The following is a 6142-nucleotide window of genomic DNA, read 5'->3' as shown; positions in this document are numbered from 1 at the left end:
GATTTTCGTAATTATCTTCAAAATTTCGTATTTATCCGCGGAAACTTGACATTTATCTTTCCTTGCGAACCAAGTGTAAACCATCATGCGGCTTACGGGCTGTTGGTTAAGAAATCGTAAGTTGGGCCTCGAGTCATGTCTTAAGTCCCTTTGGGCCGTCTTCCGACTCGAAGCGGAAAATGCGTTCGGTTGCTGCGTAGCGACCTTCTTCGAGCTCTTGTCCGATGACTCGCGTTTCTTCCGCAAAGCTTTTCGTAAAGAAGAATCTATTTCGAAAAAGTATTTGTCAAAGAAGGTTTATACGTTTTCTTCTTCGGGGATTTGGACGTTAACTTTGTCGTAACCATAAATTATTGGTATAGTATACTTGTCACGTATCTATTAATGGAAACATGTATTGGTATGCTGGTAGGGACAACGATAACTCCGAATTGAAATCTTCATCCAATGTTTTGATTTCTCCACAGAGGTATTCAAAGAGACATGTTGTGTTCCCTTTGTAAATGGTGATTGGCATTCGCCATTCCTATCAGGTTTCGGAGAAGATAGGCTTTCTTTGTTATCTGAACATAAAGATGAGACGATGATTCAGGTGTGGGTTACAAACAAGGTGACTGATGAGATTGTTTCGTGGAGAAAGTATTTTAATGTGACTTATGAGATTGTTACTCGGAGCAAGTATTTTAATGTGTTTCCCCCATGTCTCTCGATATTATCCACTTCCAATTTTCCAACATACTTCATCCACAAGACCAATAGGATCATGTTATGGTATGAGAAAGAAGATCACCAAGATGAAAATATTTACGTCAACCTTTACGAAATAGGTGGGGGTGAGGTCAAGAAACTAGTTGAGACAGGACGACATAGACGTTGGGATATGTGTGACGTTCCCAAGCTTTGTTATGTATTTGTTCCAAATCTGGTTCCGGTTCCAGAGTAAGAGGAAGAAGGTAGGTAGAAAAGAGGGTTGCTATTTGCTTGATTTTCATGCATGTTGTTATACTACCTTTATGTTTTGTTGAATACTAAACCTAACAAAGCTGGAAAGTTTGTAGTTTCTGAATTCTTTTTGACTTTAAATTAGCCAAAAAAACGAAAAAAAATATCAAACTCGAGCCAGGTTTGGTTCTTGTTAAATCATTTATGACCATGTGAGTTCGTGATGCATACTTAAACACAAGTAACGTGTCTATATTTCTTGGATGATCCATTTCATCAGCATGTTGTCATACTTAAAAGACAAGTGAAGTATTTGTTATTCTTGCATGATCCATCTTTAAAATTACTTTTTGTATTTTCGTAACTTAAACTACTATGTATGAGTTTTCTGCTTGAAGTATTTGTTATTCTTGCTTGTTCTCATAGGACGTTATTTGTTTTCTCTTAGTGTTGATGATCTCACGGTTAGATTACCAGGAAATGAAACAAAAGTAAAATGTGAACTCGTCAAGTAATTTATACCAAAGACCAAAATTGGACATCAACAAGCACCTCCTGTGAGATCTATACAAATTAATTAACTGTTATCCCATTTTAAATCATCCATGGGTTCTTCAAGGCTAGCAGAAGAGTATCCATAGTCAATCAATTTGAATCATGGCTTTAACATATAGCACATTCAAGCTCCAACTTGTCACTGATTAGATCAGATGAGTCTATGATGTGTTTAACCAACACAAACCAATACTACCAATGCTCTAAGTTTAATATTTCTTAGTCATCAAATAATTGAGATTACTCTCTTCCCTAGAAAGTAGGACAAAGTAACTCATGATCTTTTCACGTTTGTTTGTGTTTCCTTATTGCTAGGGATCCATGATCCCACATCTTATTTCATGTTCTCTCTTGTGAGATTGGCAAGAAGACTGAACAGTCTTGGGTCACACTTGGGCCTCGGTGATTGAATGAAAGGCCCAAAAGGAAGAGTAAATGAAAGCCTGCGTCGCAGAGGATCACTCCCGCGTAACAACCTAACGGCCTTATCTTCTTCGGATATAAAGATCGCCATTGTTGTTATCGGTAGAGCTCTTGTAATCTCAGAGAATCAGAGTGATAGTGAATTCCAGGTACCAATCCTGAAGGAGATGTACCCAAAGTCTGGGGAACTCTAAAACTTGCTTTGTGTCTTTGATTTCGTTTCCTTTCTTCTTTTCTTCTTTCATGCGAGAGTAGAGTCGCGATCTACAAAACAAACGAGAGTCGAGAGAGTTAGATCAGTGAGAGTAGTATACACAAGTGCGATCATTTGATCGGTGAGTAGAGATCGATTCAAGTGCTTCTACATCTCTTCTGTTTAAATCAATGAAAAGCTAAAAAAAAGAGGCAATGAACTTCTAGGGAACAAGTTATCTAATTCCACTCTGTGTTTGCTCCATGAAAACACAAGTAAGTTGTGCTTAGAGGCAAAGTTGTGCTTTGCGTTCCTGCTCTAATACCACTCTGTTTTATATTTTGGGTAATGGAGAGCACTATTTTTGTATGTATGCATTAAGAAAATCCATATTCTATGTATGATCTACCGGATTAATCAGATATTTAACAGTTAATTAAATAGTTTAGGAATTGGTTTTGATGTTTTGAAAATGCTGACTTTGAGCTAGGAACAATGTTCCCAGTATCATTTCCTTGATAATATTTATTAGTGCTGTTCGTTTCTCTGACGCAGCGTCAGCGGCGGCGACCAATAATTAACAAACAGGTGAGAGAAATTTTAACGGTGTGTTGTTGTGTAGTTGCCGCCGGCGACTTCCATTGCTCCTCTTTTCTGTATTTATATTGCCGCTGCAAATAACAGCGTCTCCCACCTCATACGAGACTTGACGCAGCGTCCAATGATTGCCTTTTCTAACTCTCTAATTTAATTGGTTGTTGAGCTGTCGTTAAAATTTCTTTTACATTTTGAAAGTTCGTCGTTGACGCGCTGCGTTCCGGAAACGAACAGCACTATTATCGAAACGAACAGCACTATTGTCCATTTTCTGACTCACAAGGATTAAATAATCACTATTATCGAAAGTCAGATTTTTGGATCAAAAGTCTATGTCATGCTCGCTATGATATGTTGGAAGAGTACTATTTTATCTGGTTCAAAAGAGCTAATAAAAAATTGAGAACATAGACTCTTGTGGTTCAAGTATCATACGTTCCAAGTAAAAGAAAAACAATTTGAAACGTATGATACTTATACCGTTGTTGTTCAATTAGAAAAAGGCAACTTCAATTACAGTTAAAAACTATATACAGAAATCCTCTATGGTTTAAAGGAGGGTCCACTATTACCTTGAGCGGTTCTTTTAATTTTTCCCATCTCCATTTCACGGGTGGTTTGCCCCTCACTGCTCGAACCAGACGGGCACAGTCCATAGTCACTGGCTGAATTACTGTACTCCCCGGTCGTGTTGTACCCTTGAGTTCCAAGTGCCATTTTCCTAACCTTCTTCATCTCATCATTGTACTGCCTCGAGTCATAATCAGTGCTTTCTCCATATGAGCTGTATTTATTGCTGTCACCCGGTCTTATCCCTTCGTTAAGATCTGACAGTGATACCTTTCCTTCTAATCCACGCACAATCTGCTCACCATTCACTCCATTAGCATTATTAACATAATAACATATATATTCTTCAGACTATTTAAAAACCAGACTTGAGAAGTAAGTTACCTGACTCATGCGAGGTCTGCGGCGAGCTGAATGGCGAACACAAGCCGCAGCACAAGCAACCATGCGAGCCATCTCCTCTATGTCATACTCGTTATTCATCTTCTTATCAGCCAAACCTTCAAACTCCCCTTCCTCAGATGCTCTGTTAAGCAACGGTAGTGCCCAGTCAACTAAGCTGTCATCAACATAGGCATTGTTTGGATCAACAGGTCGTCGCCCTGTTATGAGCTCCAAAAGCACAACACCAAACGAGAAAACGTCAGACTTCTCATTAAGCTTTCCGCTTGCGCGTATTCAGGAGCCAAATACCCAAAGGTTCCCATCACACGCGTAGATACATGAGTGTTTGTTTCAGAATCAATCTTCGCAAGACCAAAGTCAGCAACCTGAAAGACACAGAACATAGCTTTGTAACCAAACAGACCAAAACACTTCGCAAACATATACTCCCTCACTCCCGTTAAATAGATGTTTTAGAAAAAAAAATTCTTCACAAAAATAGATTTTTTTGTGTTTTTATAAAGAGTTTACAAATTGAAAATTAATTGACTTTTAAAATTATTATTGATTAAAAATTATTAAAAACTGATAACTACAAAAACACAATATATTTTTTTTTGTCAAAAAAAAAAAATCATTCGATTGCCACAATTACTAAGCCCAACAAGGAAAAGAAGAAATAATGAGTGTCTTCTTAGCCATCAGTAGAAGGAGGATCAATACTCCACGATCCAATCAACTTACAGGACAGCCACCTCTGCTTCTGATCGCAATAAAGAACTGAGCCAATAGATATGAAAGTAGAAGCTCAGATGAGAGACTTAGCCTTAAGGATGACGACGGGGAAGGAGGATAAAGACCAAAGCATTAATCTGAACTTGAGGGATTAATGAAAATTTATGAGTTAAAACCATGAGTACTGCAAGCTCTGTTTTTATCCACAATAGTGGTTTGAGAAGAACCCAACATGATTCAAAGTCCAACTCCAAATGATGAATTCCTATCTATTCATATCAATGACAGCCCAACATACATCTAGGTATTGTTGTGTCTCCAATAAACCCTAAGTGAAAACCATCTTGTAACAGGGAGCAAGGCATAACTCCTCTGACAAGAACCAGGGACAAACTGAACATGGATGACAAGCACAAGAAGCGTCACCATCGAACTCTAACGAATCGGAGAAGCAAAGCAGTCATAAGACTCAACGCGAAACTTTAAAAAAAAAACCCGAACCAACTACCATAGCAAAGCCTAAACACAAATGAATGGCAACAAAGAACTAAAACCGTCGCACATGACAAGCCATACAAGATTCCATTGCAAAAGAATCAAGCTACCCAACAGCTAATTGTAAAGACCATTGGGAAGATCAGCAACAAAGGTCTACCAATACCACCAAAACCATCACGCAAGGAAATCCGCCACTGTCACCACCATATACACTCCAGACACACCTTCCTTGCTCTAACTCCATGTAGAACATCATAAATCTACACGAAGACCATCAATGACCGCTGCAAAAGAGGCCATACGGAGAGAGAATAGACGAATTTAGAGAGAAAAGAAGGATACACCACTGAAAGAAGTGATCGAGGAGGAATAGCCTTCCCCGGTGGTGGCAGAAGCCAAACCACCGAGGGAGCTGTGGTGGATCTAAGAGCAAAGGTTCTGGCGGCTACGAAACTTTTCGTAAATTCAAGTAGACTACAATATATTTATTATAGTAATTTAATATGTTTTTTTAATATGCGTGAAAATACTAAAAAAAAATATTTTTATGGAACGGAAATAGTAGATCATACCTTAGCTTCAAACTTGAAATCCATTATTATGTTTGCCGCCTTGACATCACGGTGAATGATCTTAGGATTACAATCTTCATGAAGATACGAAAGTCCTTTAGCAGATGCAAGAGCAATCTTCAGTCTCGTACTCCACTCCATAGTAAGCCGTCTCTTCTCTATAACCTACTTTTAAAAATCTATTCATTTTAATACCCAAACTTTGCTAACTATAATCAGAAATATTAATAAGTTTCAAACACACTCTTACAATATGGAGTCAATTGTGTTTATACTATTGAGCTTCAATTGTGTTTATACTATTGTGTAGTCAATTGTGTTTATACTATTTTTGTTTATAATTAAATAAATTAATTTTAAATTATATTTCAAAATTTTTTTGTTTATAAAATGTAATTTCTTAATATGTATGCAAAGAACCAAAACTTCGTATATTATGAAACAGATTGAGTACTGAATTCTTAAAGATTAATGTATATGAATATGAATATTTTTAAATTGTGTTAAAATTCAAATAAACTTACTAAATAATAAAACTTACTTTATTACATGTAAAATTTATTTTTGATAACTTAAATATAAAATAATTTCTGAAATTGTTGAAATTTTCATATATTAGTTTTTCTAATAATCAAACACAGATTCAATAAGATTAATATATAATAAGAAGCAA

At 36.8% G+C, this 6142-nt stretch overlaps 1 pseudogene; it reads right to left on the bottom strand.

Annotated features, from left to right (window-relative positions):
• Nucleotides 1–3253: 3253 nt before the first annotated feature.
• LOC106330363 lies at nt 3254–5610 on the bottom strand (annotated as a pseudogene).
• Nucleotides 5611–6142: the final 532 nt, after the last annotated feature.

This window comes from Brassica oleracea, chromosome C3 (genome assembly GCF_000695525.1).
Source record: "Brassica oleracea var. oleracea cultivar TO1000 chromosome C3, BOL, whole genome shotgun sequence".
NCBI classification, from domain to species: domain Eukaryota; kingdom Viridiplantae; phylum Streptophyta; class Magnoliopsida; order Brassicales; family Brassicaceae; genus Brassica; species Brassica oleracea.
The sequence above is the reverse complement of the archived record's forward strand: the minus strand, read 5'-3'. Positions and strand labels throughout refer to the sequence as shown.